This window comes from Periophthalmus magnuspinnatus, chromosome 4, assembly GCF_009829125.3.
Source record: "Periophthalmus magnuspinnatus isolate fPerMag1 chromosome 4, fPerMag1.2.pri, whole genome shotgun sequence".
NCBI classification, from domain to species: Eukaryota; Metazoa; Chordata; class Actinopteri; order Gobiiformes; family Gobiidae; genus Periophthalmus; species Periophthalmus magnuspinnatus.
The window spans coordinates 32,204,942-32,225,896 of NC_047129.1; the positions used below are offsets into that span (position 1 = coordinate 32,204,942).

Genomic DNA, 20,955 nt, shown 5'->3' on the forward strand with positions numbered 1-20,955 from the left:
TTTTCATACTTTTGTAGAGTAAAGCAGGGATATCAGCAGCTTTATAGGGTCAAAATGAATCCGCTGCGTGTTGTTGTTGCTGCTAATTATGAAGTGTTTTCTTATCTGAGACTCGTGAACTGTGCAGTTAGCATGCTAGTTGTTGTTAGCATTACCGCTTTGAGCTCTGAAAGCTGTAAAATGAGCTTATAAACTCATTGCGGTGAGTAATTAGGATGTTCTGAATGCATAAGGTGAGTGAGGAGTGACTTTGGACGACTACAAACTGTTTAAAATGAACTTGTTTTCATGTTTTTAAGAGTAAAAATCACACATATAGCAACTTTAAGACAAGAAAAGAGAGAAAAGATAATCGAGCTCCAGCGTTCCCTCCCCCGCGGCGGCGCACGGAGCCGAGTTGTGAGATTGTGTGGTCGAGGATCAGGTGACCCCGGGCCTGTGCGAGCGTTTGAGACGCTCGGCGCGGGGTCAGAGGTCAGTAATTTTGAGTTTGCATGTCTTTGTACTGAGTCTTCCCTCGAGAAACAGCTTCAATGGCAAACGCAAAATTGGAGTTTGCACGTGACGCTCGGAGCCGACGGGCATCCTCCCAGGAACGAGTCTGGAACTACAGTGACCCTGAGGAGGAGGAGGAGGAGAGGGGGAGGGAGAGAGGAGAAGGAGGAGAGAGGGGGAGGAGGAGGAGAGAGGGGGAGGAGAGAGGGAGGGGGAGGAGGAGGAAGAGGAGAGAGGAGGAGGAGGAGGAGGAGAGGAGGAGGAGAGGGGAGAGGGGGGAGGGAGGGGAGGGAGGGGAGGGGGGAGGAGGAGAGAGGAGGGAGGAGAGAGGAGAGGGGGAGAGAGGAGAGAGGGAGGAGGAGAGAGGAGAGAGGGGGAGGAGAGGGAGGGGGAGGGAGGGAGGGAGGGAGGAGGGAGGGGGAGGAGGAGGAGAGAGGGGGAGGAGGAGGAGAGAGGGGGAGGGGAGAGGGAGCGGAGGGAGAGAGGAGGAGGAGGGAGGGTGGAAGGATGAGGAGAGAGAGGGAAGGAGAGAGGGAAGGAGAGAGGAGGAGGAAGAAGAGGAGGAGAGAGGAGGAGAGAGAAGAGGAGGAGGAAGAGGGAGGAGAGAGGGGGAGGGGGAGGAAGAAGAGGAGAGAGAAGGAGGAGGGAGAGAGAGAAGGAGGAGGAGGAAGTGGACAGAGAGAGAGAGAGAGATGGGGGTAGAGGGGGGGAGGAGAAAAGAGAAGGAGGAGGGAGAGAAAGCGAGAGAGTATGGGGAGGAGGGGGGAGAGAGAAAGAGGAGGAGGAGGACGAAGAGAGATAGGGAGGGGGAGACAAAGAAAGGTAGAGGAAGAGGGGGGAAAGAGAGGAAGAGAAGGGGGTGAGGAGGAGGGGGGAGGAGAGAGGGAGAGGAGAAGGGAATGAGAAAGAGGGCAAGGAGAAGGGTGGGGGGGTGAGAAAGAGAGAGGAGAGGCTGAGGACAAGGAGGATGAGGTGAAGAAGACCGTGAAAGAAAAGAAAAGAAAAGAAAAGGAAAGACAGAAAGAGGAGGAGGAAGAGGAGTTGGGAGAAAGAGAGAGAGAAGGAGAGTGTGAGGAGGAGGAGGAGGTAGAGAAGACAGAAACAGAACGAAAGGGAGAGGAGGGAGAGAAAATGAGAGAAAAGAAAGGAAAAAAAGGGAGGAAGGAATATAAAAAGAAGAAAAATAAAAAGAGGGAAGAGTGAAAGAAAAGAGAGAAGAGAGAGTGAAAAAAACAGCGCGGGAGAGAGAGCAGAAATATTGACAAGTTGTTGGAATCACCCTGAGCTGCAGAGACGTGCGCTCGCTCTGCCAAAGACCTCGGCGTAAACTTTAGCCGCAGAAGGACGGTCCGTTTCAAACTCCTCCGGGAACGCCAACAGCTCGGAATTTTCTACCAGTTAAACAACACCAGGTTTAAACGACTTTTGACCAAACCCACAACTCAACTCCAGCCGTATTTATAAAGTAAAGTCAGATATGCAAATAGTCTTCACGATTAACCACGGTCTCTGCCAAACTCACTCGGTTTTTTACAGACGATAACGACGAAAATCACTATTTAACTTATCGTTCAATACGTGAAAGATGGAAACAGATATATTTTGGGGCTTGTGTGAACATTTTCTTCGTAAAAATGGAGAGATCTGGTGTTTTTTTTGTTTGATTACAAAAGAATTTGAGCAGTAGAGGATTGAACGAAGTGACGTTTATGTAGAAATCAGCCGATATTTTTTTATTTTTTCATTTAAAATCCACGTAACCCGATGATTGATAAGATCTAACGATATATTTTGGACCGATACGTGGGGCTAATTTGGATTATTTTACCCAAATTTTGTATTTTAAATCGACTACAAACTCACTTACAGCCTTTTATTTAACCAAAAAAAACAAATAAAAGAGCTGTGTAGTCATGTTTTGTGCGTTTACCTCTTCACATTTAAGTTTTTAAATAGATTTGTACACGTATTTTTGGGCAGGAGGTTGGCCAAAAACAAAATATCGACCTGTTGTTGCGATAATTTCTGGTTCATTTTAATCACTGCCTATTTTAAAATGCGTTATTGTTGTTGTGTCAGTGCTGTAAAGTAGTTTAAATATCACAGTTTGAAGTGCGATACACATTATATCGCACTTCAAACTGTGTCTAGACGTTTTTAATACGGTCTAAATCTTTAAAAAAAACTAAAAAAGTAGGACAACAGTATTTAAACCAAAAACATCACTTACTGGACTTACTATCATTAGCATAAAGATCTTCTCCGCCGCGTTAGCTCGGCGGTGGAGAACTTGGCTGTGGTCCTTGACATCATGTGAGAGACAGTGTTTAATGTAGCACAAAAATGGCCCGAGGAAGCGTTTTCTTCAAATACGCGGCGTAGAAAAAGCTCATTTCTGTATCTGGAGAGAAGCCAAAGGCGCTCGGACGGCTTAAGCGGCCACACGGAAAAAAAAACGTCTGATTGTGAATGGGTTTGAGATCGAATCGAAAAACACCATTTTTTTTTTAAACTACAAAAATATCCCGTCTCATTCTGCGTAAAAACTGTTAACCCTGTATGTAGTTCAGATCTGTGCGGACAAAACAACTTTAAAGACGCAGTTTTTTTTATTATAAAAAACAAAACTAGTTCATTTTAAACAAATTGCAGTGATACAAAGTTATTCCTCATTGACTTTATCCATTCCGAACATCCTAATTATTCACAAAGATGAGTTTATAAGCACTTTTAGACAACTTTCAGCGACCAGAGCGGTGCTAACGACAACTAGCATGCTAACGGCGCGCTTACGGAGTCTCTGGACAGTAAAAACGCTTTGTATTTTGACCTCCAGAGCCGCTTAGGCCTCTTACGATAACACAGTTTGAATATATCGCTTAAGTAAATATAGATAAACGATAATATTGAAACTAATTTATGCCACTGACACAAAAACCCAGAGATTAAACCACAAAAACTATAATATTGTTAAAAAATCTTGCAATAAATAAACAGCAGAAAGAAACATTTTAGTCGTTAGTTTGCGTCTGTAAGGAGTTATAGACGTTATTAATTCAAAGTTTTAGAGGTTAAATTTTATGGTACAGCCAAAAAATAACCAAAAATGTCCCATTAATGAAAAGAAAACACACACACGATAAACACGGACCCTTAAAAAAGTATTGTTCCGGGTTTAAAATGTGAACTTTGAGCAGAATCACATTATTAAAACATTTTTATTTTACCCAAATCGCTCAAGTTGCAGAGACGTTTACAGAGTTTTTTGGCGAATTCTTGGAGGCGCTTGGATTCCACCTCACGATCCCTGAATGCCATTTTAGGTCCCGGCATTAAATCGGACAGAAAAAGCGTCCGTCCTTGGTGGATATATTTATACATGCGAGACGAGACGAGATCAAAGCTAACGGAGTAAGGCTAATGCTGCATATGGCCTTCAGGAATGCATGTTATTTCATAAACTGAAAATCTGGGTAAATAGTTTTTTGAGCTTTTATTTTTATTTTCTTAATCTGTAATAACTTTGAGCTTGAACTCTGTGGCGCTCTGGTCAGTGGGCGAAAGTGTTGTGCACAGGTATGTTACGATGCTAAAGTTTCAAATCTGATTCACATACGAAGGAACTAAATCTAAATTAAAATTACTAATGTTGAAACTAACTGTTATTTATTATTGGGACCACAAACTTGTCACGTTAATCTCATGGATTTTTCATTTTTCTGTTGGGCCAATACATGCAACATTTAAGAACCACAATCCAAAGATATAAGACAGTTCTATGTGTATAAATATAAATATGTGTGTATGTATATGTGTATGTATATGTGTATGTGCAGGTATTCAGTTCTGTCATTTCTTTAATTTTTATTTGTATTTGTTTCATGTATTTATTTATTTTTTATTTAATTTTTATTTATTTATTTAATTTATGTATTTATTTATTTTTATTATTTATTTTATTTTTTTAATTTGTATTATTATAATTTTATTTTTTTTATTTTTAATTTAATTTATGTTTTATATATTATTATTATCATTATAAGCATTTTTTTTCTTTTTTTGTTTGTTCCATATTTCAAAAACGTAATAAAAAGTTAAAAAAAAAAAAAAAAGGATATAATATTTAGTTTTAAATTGTTAATCGCTATGGCAACGGTCCTTTTGCATCATTCTGAAAGCCGCAGAAAGCTTTATCTAGTTCATCAAGTTTTAACCGATGAAAATGGGCACGTCTTTACAGTTTAGGAGGTGTGTGGAGTTTAAAAACACATTGGAGCACTTCCTGTATCACCACATGATGACATCACAAGGTGGAACGGAGAAGAACGAGGAAGTAAGGTCTAAATCTGCATCTGTTTGTGCATGAGACAAAACACAACTCCAGGTCTGTTTGTGATGAGGAAACATTAGAATATAGATCAGAAAACAGCGTAAAATGGACCAGGGGCGTCAAACTCATTTTCACAAAGGGCCACATCAACAAAATGGCCGCTCTCAAACTAACTGTAAGATAAATGTCACTAAAAGCAACCAAATTTAATGTAAAATACATGCAGCTACTTTTGAATCTTGTTAATTAACCGTTTCTATATTTATTACTTATTCAAGTTACAAATAGTGCAGATGGATTTGCATAGATATGAAAAAATTGCTGTTTAACTGTATCTAATGATAAACTGACATATTAAAACAGTCATACCTTTTAATTTACTTTGTCGCGGGCCACGTAAAATGACATGGCGGGCCGCATTTGGCCCACGGGCCTTGAGTTTGACACATGTGCTTTAAACTCTAGACAGTTTAGAAAGATTCGCGTGAATTCAAATGATCAAACTAACAAAAAGGTAAACATATTTTTGGTCGACTCGGTACAAAAAAGTATGTATAAAATGAAGGGCTTGTTAGAGCTTAAATACGTTCAAATACGTGTTTAAACCCGTCGTGGAGCTTTCCATTCATCCATACCACACAAAAATGCCACTGTTCCAAAGTCAGACATTGACCTGACGGATGAAGGCGTCGCCCGGTTCGAAAGCAACAGGTTAAACTAAAACACACAATAGAGCTCATTATCTAAACCAACAAAAACAACTCAAAGTGTTTTACGGTAAGTCCAGCCCTTTTTATGTCAAATAACTGTGTCCTGCTTAAACAAATACAAAAGTGAAAGGGAGAAACAGGAGAAAAAACACGGTGAGAATGAGACTCGGGAAGGGACGACAGCGGCTCAGTTGGTAGAGCGTTCGTCCACTGATCTGAACTGATCAATGCCGCTGTTGTGTCCTTTGGCAAGACGCTTAAACCCACTTCTCCCCCGGTGTCTGTGTGCACTGGTGTATAAAAACGTGACCATAGATTGACTTTTACGAGCTTTAAGTCATGTTCTAATGCCGTTCCTTCCTCAAAAACAGACCTGGAATTGTGTTTTGTTACACTTTATTACTAGTCCGTACATGTCCAAACCTCAAAATGCTCTGTTCCACATTGTGACGTCATCAAGTGGTAGTTTTCTTCAGCAAAAATGGTCAATTCTCGAGCTGAAATGATCCAAATGATTCTAGAAACGAAGGTGCGCGGAGTTTAAAAACACGGCGGAGCGCTTCCCGTTTCACCACACGATGACGTCACAAGGTGGAGCGGAGCGTTTCGTTCCGTTTCAGAGGAGAACTGAGCGCAAATATGGAGAATTTGTGCGTTAAACATGTGTGAAATGAAAACAAAAACACAAAACTCCAGGTCTGTTTCTGATGAGTACAAGTACAAATTATCACTGTGAGATTGAAACTGCAGTTCAGAAAGTTAAATTTATAGAAGCGATTAAATTAAACGGTATCTTTAAAAAGTTTAGGGTGATGGCAACAGTAAAAGTGACCGGAGACAGGCTCAAAATACGATAAAACTTGTACCAGATTTCTATGAATATTTGTTGAGATTTAAACTACAGGGTTATCACGTTTTTCAACATAAAAACTCTGAATATTTTGTTATTTCCGGACGATATTCATTACCAGTTTTTGATCTGACATGAATTCAGGTTTTGATTCAGTTGCGATATAAACGTTCTGGTTGAAAACAGTTTACCAAATGGTTATACCCGTGGTCTTAACAGCTCCGTACGCGCTCGTGATCACATGACCTTCATAGTGATTACATAACTGCACTTCCTTTACATGTTCATATTCCGTGTTCAAAGTGGCGTCGTTGGCACCGCTCCCTCAAAGGTGCAGCCGGCACACGAGCGTCTGGCGCACGCCGTCGGACGCTCGGGTTTGTGACACGTCTCCTCCGCCCAAAAATAAAAACGCACGCTACTGTCCTCTCTCTGTTTCTCACGCTCTTTCTTTTTTTTTCCCTCTTTCTCCCTCTCCAACTTTTTCTCTCCCACATCTCTCCCTCTTTCTCTATTTCTCCTGTTTTTGACAATAAAGTTCTATTAAAAATAAAATCAAAATCAATCTCTCCCCTTCTCTCTCTCCCTTTCTTTCTCTCCCCCCTCTCTCTCTCTCTTTCTCCCTCTTGATTTTAGCCGTCTGTGAACAGTCAACTCAATATCTCTTTCAATCTCTTTCCCTTTTCTCCCTCTATCTTCCTTTTCCTCTATCTTTCTATCTCCCTCTCTTCTTCTATTTCTCTCTCCCCCTCCCCCTATCTCTCTTCCTCCTTCTCTCTATCCCTTTCTCCCTCTATCTCTCTTCCTCTATGTCCTCCTCCTTCCCTCTATCTCTCCGTCTATCTTTCTCCTCCTCTGTCTCCCTCTTTCCCTCTACCTCTCCTTTCCTTTATCTCTCTCCTTCCCTGTCTTTCTCTCCCTCTATCCCTCTCTCCTCTCTATCTCTCCATCTCTCTCCTCTATCTCTCCTTCCCTCTCTCCTCTCTGTCTATCTCTCTCCTCTCTCTCTATCTCTCCTCTCTCTATCTCTCCTTCCCTCTCTCTCCTCTCTCTATCTCTCTCCTCTATCTCTCCTTCCCTCTCTCCTCTCCTCTATCTCTCCTTCTCTCTCTATCTCTCTGAGGACTATTGAATGTGGCAACACGAGAGGTGAGTAAGAATTGGGTCAACAAGGTTCACCGTTTCCCACAAATAGTGAGTCATGGAGGGAGGCGGGGCCAACAGTGCGAGCTCTGACGGGGGGAGGCGGGGCCAACAGTGCGAGCTCTGACGGGGGGAGGCGGGGCCAACAGTGCGAGCTCTGACGGGGGGAGGCGGGGCCAACAGTGCGAGCTCTGACGGGGGGAGGCGGGGCCAACAGTGCGAGCTCTGACGGAGGGAGGCGGGGCCAGTAGTGCGAGCTCTGACGGAGGGAGGCGGGGCCAGTAGTCTGAGCTCTGACGGAGGGAGGCGGGGCCAGTAGTCTGAGCTCTGACGGAGGCTCTGCTCTGTGATTGGCCAAACACTTATTACAGTCTGTTGATTTGATTCTTTCATGATAAAGAGCTAATGTAAGAGACAGAGGGAGGCAGTGCGGTCGTTAGAAGAGCCGACGGGAAACACACCTGGTGAATAGAGTCACAGATAAACCATCTCTGCTGTGTTTACCATTATGTCGTCATTATGTCATCATTATGTCGTCATTATGTCATCATTATGTCATCATTATGTCGTCATTATGTCATCATTATGTCGTCATTATGTCATGTCAGGAGTTAAAATGATGCCAAGATCTGAACGATGTTGGTTTTTAAATGGCTGATATGATAAAATCCACACAAGAGCCACACACTACTGTCCACTGTTTCTCTCTCCCTGTGTGTCTCTCTCCTCCCATCTCTCTCTCTCTCTGTGTCTCTTTCCTCCCCTCTCCCCTCTCTCTGTGTCTCTCTCCTCCCATCTCTCTCTCTCTCTGTGTCTCTTTCCTCCCCTCTCCCCTCTCTGTTTCTCTCTCCCTCTGTGTCTCTCTCCTTCCATCTCTCTCTCTCTGTGTGTCTCTTTCCTCCCCTCTCCCCTCTCTCTGTGTCTCTCTCCTCCCATCTCTCTCTCTTTCTCTGTGTGTGTCTCTTTCCTCCCCTCTCCCCTCTCTCTGTGTCTCTCTCCTCCCATCTCTCTCTCTCTCTGTGTGTGTCTCTTTCCTCCCCTCTCTCTGTCTCTCTCTCCCTCTGTGTCTCTCTCCTCCCATCTCTCTCTCTGTGTGTGTGTCTCTTTCCTCCCCTCTACCCTCTCTCTGTTTCTCCCTCTCTCCCTCTGTGTCTCTTTCCTCCCCTCTCCCCTCTCTGTCTCTCTCCTCCCATCTCTCTCTCTTTCTCTGTGTGTGTCTCTTTCCTCCCCTCTCCCCTCCCTCTGTGTCTCTCTCCTCCCATCTCTCTCTCTCTCTGTGTGTGTCTCTTTCCTCCCCTCTCCCCTCTCTCTGTTTCTCTCTCCCTCTGTGTCTCTCTCCTCCCATCTCTCTCTGTGTGTGTGTGTCTCTTTCCTCCCCTCTACCCTCTCTCTGTTTCTCCCTCTCTCCCTCAGTGTCTCTTTCCTCCCCTCTCCCCTCTCTCTGTGTCTCTCTCCTCCCATCTCTCTCTCTCTCTGTGTGTGTGTCTCTTTCCTCCCCTCTCCCCTCTCTCTGTGTCTCTCTCCTCCCATCTCTCTCTCTTTCTCTGTGTGTGTCTCTTTCCTCCCCTCTCCCCTCTCTCTGTCTCTCTCCTCCCATCTCTCTCTCTTTCTCTGTGTGTGTCTCTTTCCTCCCCTCTCCCCTCTCTCTGTGTCTCTCTCCTCCCATCTCTCTCTCTCTCTCTGTGTGTCTCTTTCCTCCCCTCTCCCCTCTCTCTGTTTCTCTCTCCCTCTGTGTCTCTCTCCTCCCATCTCTCTCTCTGTGTGTGTGTCTCTTTCCTCCCCTCTACCCTCTCTCTGTTTCTCCCTCTCTCCCTCTGTGTCTCTCTCCTCCCATCTCTCTCTCTCTCTGTGTCTCTTTCCTCCCCTCTACCCTCTCTCTGTTTCTCCCTCTCTCCCTCTGTGTCTCTCTCCTCCCATCTCTCTCTCTCTGTCTGTCTCCCTGTGTCTCTGTGTCTGTCTCTTTCTCTGTCTCTCCCTTTCCTCCCCTCTCCCCGCCCCCTACTCTCTCTCACTCTCTTTCTCCCTTTTGATTTTAGCCGTCTGTGAACAGTCAAATCAATCTCTTTCCCTTTTCTCTCTCTCTCTTCCTCCATCCCTAAACGTACGACTGTTTAAAATCCACACAAACTGATGGGAGATAAAACCCGCCGATACGTTAGGCCGATATTTTTTATTTTTCCTCAAATGTTGTAATTTAAATTCACCCACAGCCTTTGTTTTTAGAAGAACTGTATTTCTCATTCATTTTTCCCGTAGACTTTCTGAAAAAAATATATATATTAAAAATTTGGAAGCTCCGTTTCAATCAGCTCCGTGGTAACAACAACGAGACATATACATTTAATTTAAAATCTGTTTCTGAAACTTTATAAACCATCATGTTATTAAAATAGCCATGTTTTGGAAATGGAAAAAAATTGGAAAAAAATAGAATTCTAATGACTTAAACTAACTAAATAAATAAGGTTATTATTGGAGAAAAACATGCAATATTCTGTAACTATATTTTGTATTGGAATAACATTTGTGTCAATGGTAAACAGGACACTGGGGCGAAGTGGGTTAAGCGTCTTGCCCAAGGACACGACGACAGCATGTGTCTGTGGGAGCTGGAATCGCACCGACGACCTGTGAGTCTGTGGACGTGACCGCTCAGTCAACGATGTGTATGTCGAGAGCGGGATTCGAACCGCCAACCTTCTGACGGGTGGACAAACACTGTACTGTCAGAATAAAAACTTAAGGACTTAATAAGTGTCTTGTTGGCGATTTTACTTCCCCAAAAACACTTCTGTAAATGGAGAACTTTGTGTCGTTGCAATATATTTATTTTCTTGTGATGCTGATAATTGCATCAGCCAAAATTGTTCTGATAATCACTAAATCGACTGAAACATGGAACAAGTTATTTATGGTGAGAGGAGAATAAGGAGGAGAAGGAGGAGGAAGAGGAGAGGAGGAGGAGACTTTAGATCCACTCTGAGAAACAGGAACAGAACGGGTTAAATAGGAGGAGGAGGAGGAGAGGAGGAAAAGAGATGAGGAACAAAAGAGAGGAGAGGAGAAGGAGCAGTAGGAGGGATGGAGACTTTAGGTTCACTCTTATAAACAGAAATGGTTAAAGAGGAGGAGGAGGAGGAGGAGGAGGAGGAGGAGGAGAAGAAGGAGACTTTAGGGCCACTCTGAGAAACAGGAACAGAAGGGGTTAAATAGGAGGAGGAGGAGGAGAGGAGGAGAGGAGAGGAGGAGACGAGGAGCGGAAGAGAGGAGAGGAGAAGGGGCAGGAGAAGGGGCAGCAGGAGGAGACGTGGAGACTTTAGGTTTACTCTTATAAACAGAAACGGTTAAAGAGGAGGAGAGGAGGAGGAGAAGGGGGAGAGAGGAGACAAGTGGAGAAAGAGAGGAGCAGAGGAGAAGGAGGAGGAGAAAGAGGAGAAAGAGGAAGAAGAGGAGAGGAGGAGGAGAGGAGATGGAGACTTTAGGTTCACTCTAATAAACAGTAATGGTTAAAGAGGAGGAGGAGGAGATAGGAGACAAGTAGAGGAAGAGAGGAGGAGAGGAGCAGGAGAAAGAAAAGGAAGAGGAGAGGAGGAGGAGAGGAGAAGAAGACTTTAGAAATACAGTGAGAAACAGGAAAAGAAAGGTTAAAGAGGAGGAGAAGGAGCAGGAGGAGGAGAGGAGTTATGGTGGTAGAATGTGTACAGGGAAAGAGCACACACATAAACAGAGGCTGTAAGCAGATTGTGCAGAGACGGAGACAGAGACGGAGACGGAGACGAAGACGGAGACGGAGACGGAGACGGAGACGGAGACGGAGACGGAGACGGAGACGGAGACAGAGACAGAGACAGAGAAGTCGTTCTAAAGCTGAACTTGAGACGAGGCCGCTCCTAAACACACACAGGACTCAGGTCGGTTCCACAGGAGGGTCACGGCTCCACAAACACACACAGGACTCAGGTCGGTTCCACAGGAGGGTCACAGCTCCACAAACACACACAGGACTCAGGTCGGTTCCACAGGAGGGTCACGGCTCCACAAACACAAACAGGACTCAGGTCGGTTCCACAGGAGGGTCACGGCTCCACAAACACACACAGGACTCAGGTCGGTTCCACAGGAGGGTCACGGCTCCTGCAGACAGGACTGTTGTAATCTCGAGTGAATCATCCGCCGCACGGTCACAACGGGCCCTCCCTTTCGCCTCATTCACAAACGTCTTTACTCATACCTGTTCCTCTTGTACAGAAAACACACTGTTCAGAACATATTTCCCAACCACCAAAACTGAACGCTGCAATGTGACGCAATATAACTGCAAATAATAAAACTACTGTTCTGTCCACCACTGTAAAACTAGAGAAACATCCGCTGATTTCACTTGTCCCAGGATCATTTACATGCACATCACAAGCTCCACTAAAGCCACAGTATGTAACTTTTTAGCCAAAAAAACACACTAAATTATAAGCTTGTTTGTTTGTTTCATTTTAGTTGTGTTTATTGAACTGAAAAACAAATAATCCAAACCGGTACCAATTTTGAAACTATGACTCTGCTGATACTGATATGAACCGATACCAGGGCAAAAACTGAAAACAGCAGTAATTTCCTTTAAACAAAAATAAAATAAAATAAAATAAAACTGATCTAAATGTGTTATGTAGCTGATATTTATCCCTCAAGTAACAACAGAACAGCTTTGTATGAATAAAAGTCCAGACATTATGAGACTTTCTGAGCCAATTAAACTTGTAAATAATCTTATTTTATCTATTTATAAGTCCAACTAGAATCGACAAAACTAAAAATATTTGGAAGTCGATATCTGATCCAGCCAAGTTTTCAGTTTCAATGTTGATATGTTGATATGTTATACTAATATTCAACAGTATGGCATAAAAATCAACGTTCTGCAGTAACTTTTTAAAACTTTCTATTCGTATGGAATCGTGCAGCTGACGTGACACCTCCAGAAAGTTACATACTGTACGTTTAGATATTGTTTTCAAACATATTTCTTGCCTGACAAAAAATACAATTCATTCAGTTGATGAGGGTTTAAAAAAAACTCTACGTGATATGCAAGGTTTTGGTAAAATGCGAGAAAGGTTTATGTTGCAAATTACAACACATTACTTAAGGAACAGGTCGACTGCTTGACCAATGAATTCAATAAAACAAACAATCTGTACGACAATCTCAGCTCATTTAAAACACATTTAAGTCACGTACTGCACACACATACACACCTACAGCATTTCACACATTCACTCAGCAACATATTTTGAGCTTAATAGCATAACCATCTGAGGTGTGTAGAGCAGCCAAAAAATGTACTCCAGTATGACTTAAAAAGTATTTAGGGAAACTTCTACTCGGAAAAGAGTAACCGTGAGGAGGTAACATCTGATTTATCAATGTAATTTGAGGGACGAAACATGAAATAACACTCAAAATTTGGTATTTTCAAAGACACACAAAAATGAGACAAACTAAATCATATCCGAAGGAGCGCTGCAAGAAACACAAACGTTCAAATCATTTCATATAGTCAACATAAACCTTGTGTCACTTGTAGACTTACTCACCAAAAGAGGACTGTTCATTCCTTAAAATAAAATATTACTGAAGTAGGAGTAAAAGTACGCAACTCTGAAAAGCGCTTTTTAATCAAAACATTATTCAAGTAAATGTAACGCTATACATGCAATTCCTGTACGTGCTTTGGCTGTAATTTACATGTGAAATCAGCTGTAAAATCTATAAAACATGACCGAAACAGCTTAAAAATGGTTGTAATGCAGACAATATGTGCATTATCATGACATTTTAACTACTCTTCTGACAGAATAAGAATTTCTACTGTAAAAACAAGTGCATGGGGAGATTTTACACACAATGCCCACTACAAACACCAACCAATTTCACTTGTCTACTTAAGATTGTTCACACAACACTGGAATACAATAGCAACAATTCACTTTCAAGAAACTTCACAGTAAAAATACCTCATTTTAATTATTATCTACAACACAACACGTCTCAGTACACGTCTGCAACACAATTACAGAGGAAAGATGTGCCAACAATATGAATCATACGTGGAAAAAAGGTTTATAAATGAACTTTTCAAACACAAACGTATTAATTTTACCCTTAATACGCCTTTATGAACTTGTTCTGACACATTCCAAGCCTTGCCATAAGTAAAATGACCTAAAACTTAACAGAAAAGTTGTCAAACAGAAGGTGTCATTTGCAAATCAGTGCAGTGAAAGTTAGCAACAGGTTGGCTAACTTGCTAACATCATGCTAAAGTTAAGAGTTTAACTTTTTAAGCAAGTTCGTTGAAATAAATAGAAACGTACAGGTATCTCATGAAAGTGTCAGTGGAAATAAATAAAACTAAGTTAATTTATAACTTTTTACGGGATTAATTACACGTTAATTGCAGTTTTACAAGTTTAAAATAAGCTAGCGCGGTTTGTGTCTTACCGGAAGTGTCGAGCTGATGCTAAAGCTAGTCCTCTTTTTCCTCCGCGCTGGTGATGGTGGTTTATTTTGACTTTTCCTCCTTGTTTCTGTCTGTAAATGTGAAAAACTATGGCGTCTGAGTCAGGGTAACACAGGGGCCTCTTCTCCTCCTCCTCTGCGCAGAAACTTTTGGAGAAAGTGGAGTGGAGAGCAGCGCGGTGTCGACAGAGGCAGTGCCCGGGGATCAGAGCGTGTTTCCCGTCAGCAGCAGCCCGTCTCTCCGCCGCTGGAGCTCCGACAGTACCGCGGGTGGTTCTCCTGGATGGATGGAGGGTGCTGACCCGAGAGACGCGAATGTAAACACGGCCGCATTCCCCCAGACCGAGGCGGGGCCAGTGTCAAAGAGTGGAGAGGAGCTGTCAAATAACGCGAGATTCAACAGGGAGACTCCAACTTAACCCTATAGTGGAGAGGAGATATCAAATATCGCGAGATTCAACAATTAAACTCCAACTTTTTATTTATTTATTTTTTATTGATAATAATAATAAAGGTAATATAAAAATAAATGTAAAAATAAAAGTATTACATAGGAATGCAGAAAAATAAATAAACTCCAACTTAACCCTTTAGTGGAGAGTTGTCAATTATCGCGAGATTACACAAGGAGACTCCAACTTAAATCTTTGGTCCAGAAGAGTTGTCAAATATCGCGACATTCAACAATTAAATTCCAACTTTTTTATATATATATAATAATTATGAAGGTATTATAAAAATAAATGTAAAAATAAAAGTATTACATAGGAATGCAGAAAAATAAATAAATGAAAATAAATAAACTCCAACCAGAGGAGCTGTCAAATATCGCGAGACTCAACAGGGAAACTCCAACTTTTTTTTTTTTTTTAATTAAAAACAATAATAAAGGTATAGAATATTTGTCTGTCAGAACAGACAAAGTATTATGCAGAAAAAAAAATAATAAACTCAACCCTTTAGTGGAGAGGAGCTGTCAAATATCGCAAGATTCAACAAGGAAACTCCAACTTTGTTTTTTTTTTGTTTTTTTTAAATTAATAATAATGGTATACAACATTTGTGGCATAATAGAACAGTTCCACAATTAAAAGTCAGAACAGACAAAGTATTACATAAGAATGCAGAAATGCAGAAATTCAAACTTTTTATCAGCGTTTTTAACCACGTCATAGTTGTTTCCTTCTCATTTCCCGTCTCAAAGTTGTTTTTGGAGTGATTCATGTTTAAATAATCTTTAGTCTCCTGCATTTAAGACGTCACTGCTCCAATCTACCCCCATTTCCCCTTCCACTGGTACACATCCACTGCTCACTACTTAATCCGTTCTCCAATTAGTTTGATTTTATTTATTTTTATTTATTTAAATGTTATTCATTTAATGCAAGACATACAAACACAGTGACTGTACATATACAATAGTGAAGAGTAGAGGCAAGACATACAAGATATAACAAGATATAACAAGATATAACATGGTTTGTAGACGTAACAACAAATTTATATGTGACAAGTCTGTGTTGTGTGTGTGTGTGTGTGTGTGTGTGTGTGTGTGTGTGTACATGTGTGTTGTGTTTGACATTTCCGTGACTTTGAAGGGGGTTAAGGTGGAGACGGCAGAGTAGAGTGCTAGTACAAGTAAACTGTAAGTGATATAGGAAGGTATAGAGAAAATAGATGGAGAAAAAAATAACAATAAATAAATAAATAAATAAATAATAATAATAATAAAATAATAATAATAATAATAATAATAATAATAATAATAATAATAATAATTAATTAATAAATAAATACATACAAATTAATTAGGTGTTCATTCAGTGTTCAGTGAAGGCCTGTTGTTAAACTCAGCTATTGGCCGACCCTGAGGATTTTACTTTATTATTCACTTGATTTCATTTTCTTAATCGATTATACATGTAGAATTCATCACCATCTTGAAGTCATTTTGGCACAAATGAAAAAAAATAAAATAAATCCACTGCTTGCTAGTGTCCACAGGGGGCGGCGACAGCGTGCGGCGCTTTGTCGTGATGACGTTTACGGCGACGTCAGCTCCTATTGGACCCTGCACTTTTTTTATGGAGAAGTCAGGGGGCTTTTTGACTTTTATTAAGTCATTTTAGATTAATATCGTGATTTAAAATGTGTAAATTATAACATAACGATCCACAGGTGTCATAGATTATAACTATAGAGCAAAAACAAGCCCAGTATGTCTGCTTTAAATAAAATGTGTTTGTGTCAGATCTCACATCAACTTTTGTATTATATTATGGAGGGAATAATATTGTCGTCTGCAGCATTCTATCTTTCCTCTTCTCCCATTTGTCGCATGCGGAACTGAGCACACATCTCCTGACATTATTCACTTTAATTGGGAAAATTATGGGAATCTATCAACAAAAATGCCACATCGACTCGCGCGGACAGCCGTAGCATCTGGATTTGATCAGCTAACGTCACTTTCACACGCGCTTTTTTGGGCCCGATTCGAAACTGACAATTCAAACAAGCACCGTCTCCCCGATTCCCATTGTTAATAATCAACAAGTTAGGCAGGGTTGTATTTCTCTTTCTTTTTCCCGGCGCCTCCACTTCAATCGCCTTTTTGTTAACCTCACTGCAAATACGGAAAGAAGAGACAACAAGAGAGAGGGAGCGATGCCTGGAGTGCTAGGATTCCCCTCCGCTTTTTTCTTCCAAACAAGATTAAAAGAACCGTCGTGCTGAAATCTGTCAATTCCGCGCGTGTGAATAATGCAGTTATATTGGGTCTACTACTCTACGCCCACAATCTCCTCTCAATAACATCAATGGCGCGCAGATGACAGATAGGGACGGTCTTTTGTAACTTCAAATTTCTGCTTTCTGAGGGAATAATTAGATGGGTGGATGAGATGTAATGCAGGGAGGGTGCACCCAAGATCCTGCAGTTTGCCTCTGTGTCTGCGCGCTGCAAAAAAAAAAAAAGAAAAGAAAAAAAAAACCTGTTAATAAATACACTCCATTGTTCTAAAAGCGGATTCTTGCTTTTAAAGGCGCTGTGTCTGATTTTAATTGTGGAAAAAAAACAGAAGTGGCTCATTTTAAACCATTTTTGCTGCGGTCCGACGTTATTCCTCACTTAATTTACGCATCCAGAACGTCCTAATTACTCACCGTGATGAGTTTATAAGCACGTGTCTCAGCTTTCGAAGATGAGAGTGGAGGTTTTTGTTACTAGCAGCACACAGTGGACTTATTTTGACCTCAAGAGCTGCTTAAACAGTATATCTGTACAAGGACAAGGCAAATTGAGCTCAAATACATGGGGAAAAGTCTGGTACAGGGCCTTTAAAGCCACAGTATGTAACATTTTAGCCAAAAAATATACAAAAAAATATGGAAGCCTATAGTCATGAGCTTTGAGTAATGACCGACAGGACAAGATTGCAGATACAAGCGGCTAAAATGTGTTTCCTCCGCAGGATGGCTGGACGCTCCCTCAGAGACAGGGTGAGGAGCCCGGTCACACAGGAGGAGCTCGGAGTAGAGTCGATGCTCCTCCACATTGAGAGCCTCCTGGACGCCCCACTAGGGAGGTGTTCCGGGCATGTCCCACTGGAAGGAGGCCCCAAGGAAGACCCAGGACACGCTGGAGGGACTAGGACTGGCCCGGGAACGCCTTAGGGTTCCACCGGAGAAGCTAGGGGAAGTGTCTGGGGTGAGGGAAGTATATGAGTGCCCCCATGACCCGGTTTCAAATGGATGGATGGGTAAAAGAAAGGTTTTTGTTTTTGTTTTTTTTCATTTTGGTAATGTTTACTTCACTGAAAAACGTACCGTGGGCTGCTTGCATCTCCACAAACCTGACTCTTACTTGGCCCGGAGGAGAGCCGGTTCCACTGTCCATTACATTGTCTCCATGCAGAATGTTCCGAAGTATCTTTTTAACTTACTGGCGACATTTCACCTCCACAAAATGACATACCGTGCCACTTTCTGTTCCTTTTGTTCCGTATCGCTGATTTACCTGAGCGTTCACGTTTGATTGGTGGTTTATTTTGTTAGCGTAAGGTGCGACAGTCGTGATCTATTTTGCTCTTTTCACCCGCAGACTCGAGGCTGGTGTCGCTGGCAGGTAAACGGGGATGGAGGAGCCGTTCCTTCAGGGCGAGAGCAGAAGCAGAGGAGCTAAATCTGTGAAAAAGACTGAGGCGTTTTACTGTAACTTTCACGCTCGGCTCTGAAGCGGTAAATGAACATGTGTATGAGCTCACTGCGCGTCTATAAGACTCACCCAGTTTTACAATTCGTTGAAACGTTTTACAATAGCATCTGTGCACAGTAGAACGCTAGCTAGCTCACTGTGTCTGAAAGCTAATAGTCACTTTTATTAAAATCAGAAAACATGAAATAAACAACCGATTAAAATTCAAACTTATTTAAATAAAAATGACCCGATTATTTTTATATGTGGGATACTTCAGTTTGTCTTGTTGTTTTAATATGACATCCACCTGCAGCTCCCTGTCCACTTCCTGATTACCGGACAATAAAATGCTTTCTAATTGGATGCAGACAGACAGCACACAGCGGACTTATTTTGACCTCCAGAGCTGCTTTTATCTGTAGTTGCTCTGGAGTATAAGTCGCACCAGCCAAAAAAAATGCACAAAAATGACAAAAAACATATATAAGTCGCATTTTTGGGGGAAATTTTTTTATTGTCTTATTGTCTTTCTCTTTTAAATTACTGTAATATTGAAATTTTAAACATGACAATAACGAAGATGTGACAAGATATATTTTAATAATTTCACATATAAGTCACATCTGAGTGTAAGTCGCACCCTGAACAAAATATGAAAAAAAGTGTGACTTATGGTCCGGAAAAAGAAAAAACTGGACAGGAAGTAGTGACGTTAACAAACAAACAAAAATAAATCACATCTAGATTGTTTAACCAGTGCGTGTTTGGCTAAAGCTGCACAGTAATAACAGAAGTCAAATACAGACGCATGTTTTGGCTAATTTCTCTTCTATTTCCATTTTTACTCATCCTTACATAGACTCTGGGGCAGCACTTTTTCTGGCCGATACCGATATTGGACCCGATATATTGTCCATCCATAGTAAAAGTTTTCCGTCGTGTTTTTAAAGTCCTTTTGCAATAACCACACTCCATTCATGCTTATCTTTATATGAATATTCATCTTGCCAAGGTACAAGGTCGGAGAACTTTGCAATTCATGATTTATTGGTGGTAAGATACGTGCGCCGTAGTTGCCCTGGGGCAGACTGACAGAAGTGAAGCTGTCAATCCGCACGATTGACCTGTTCGACCACCGGCTACACTCTCACACTGCACTTGTGCTAAACAATTTGCGAAAAATATCCAGTTAGATTTGCAGTTTATGTTTTGACAATATTCTGTTTGAGTGAACATTTTAAAGAACTGACTAAAGGAAGGGCATCTGACACACAGGGGCATTTCAGAACATGTTTTTACAGATCTAAGCTACACGGTTAGCATTTTTTATGCACAATAAGACCTCATGGAGTGACATTTCAGAACATACTTATTTATTTATTTTGGGACAATGTATGTTAATGAACAGACATGATTCAACATGAACGTAAACACACTGGGTTATAGTTAAAGGTTCATTTCTATCCGTTGTCCCAAGGGCTGGGGTCACAAAATGGTCAAAATAAAAATTGCACACTCCCAATTGCACATTTCCCATTTTGCACATTCCACATGTGGTGACCCAGTCTGTAAAATCTAATCTATTAATATAATATTTTTATCTAAATATCTATCTAAATATATAAAAATCTATCTAAATATATATATAAAAATAAATAAATAAATAAAAATAACAAACAAAAAACAAACAAACTGGAATTTCCCTGCTGTGGGACTAATAAAGGCATATCTTATGTTTTCTGTGCGATCCGTTACCATAGCAACCAGAAATCTCGCGATACCTCGAGTAGCCCCGTGCGGAAGTGTGAGTAGAGGGGCCTGTGTGGAGGGTAAACAGAGGCGCACAGGTGGAGATGGGCGGAGGGCGCGGAGGCTGTAGGTGGATCCATAACTACTAAAACTTTGAGTTTATGTTTTACGTGTCTGAGTTTGTGCCTTTGAATCTGCGGATGCTCCTGTGACTGCAGCGTTTGGGCCCGTGTGCTGTTATCAAAGGATCTGGTGAGTGTGATCTATGCTAAACGGAGCTAATGCTAAGCAGCGCTAGCATCAGCTAATGTGAAGGCTAATGCTACTTTTAGTGTTTTGGCTCATACTGCCTCTGTTTTAATCGTGGACACTGGAAACCTGAGTATGTTTGATGTAGTTAATGCTGCTACTGTTTGAAAAGTTTGTTGTTTGATTTTATTTATTTATTGCAATGATGTTGAAATGTCAAACGCTGAAACTGGAATGTGTTGTACAGGCCAGTCTTCTTCTTCTCATTCTTCTTCTTCTTCTTTTTATCCTTCTTCTTATCCTTCTTCTTCTTATTATTCTTCTTATCCTTCTTATTCTTCTTACTCTTCTTATTCTTCTCATTATTCTCATTATACTTCTTCTCATCCTTCTTCTTCTTCTCCTCATGCTCCTTCTTCTTCTTCCTCCTCATCCTCCTTCTTCTCCTCATCCTCGCCCTTCTTCTCATCCTCCTCATCCTTCTTCTTCTTCTCATCCTCCTCATCCTTCTTCTCCTCATCCTCGTCCTTCTCCTCATCCTCCTCCTCCTTCTTCTTCTTCTCCTCCTTCTTCTATCTGCTTGGATTGGATCTTACGGGACAGCAAGGTTCTGAACTGCCAATGTCCAACAGACTACTACTACTACTACTACTACTACTACTACTACTACTACTACTACTACTACTCTTGCCTCCTATCGTTTCTTCTGCCGCTA

At 41.5% G+C, this 20,955-nt stretch overlaps 1 protein-coding gene across 1 annotated transcript in view; it reads right to left on the bottom strand.

Annotated features, from left to right (window-relative positions):
- Positions 1–14,409, bottom strand: part of nek7 (NIMA-related kinase 7) — a 189,574-nt gene extending 175,165 nt beyond the window's left edge. The window contains exon 1 of the mRNA XM_033965147.2: positions 14,027–14,409. The gene's annotated coding sequence lies outside the window, so the exon portion shown is untranslated. The remainder of the gene's footprint in view (positions 1–14,026) is intronic.
- Between the last annotated feature and the right edge of the window lie 6,546 nt (positions 14,410–20,955).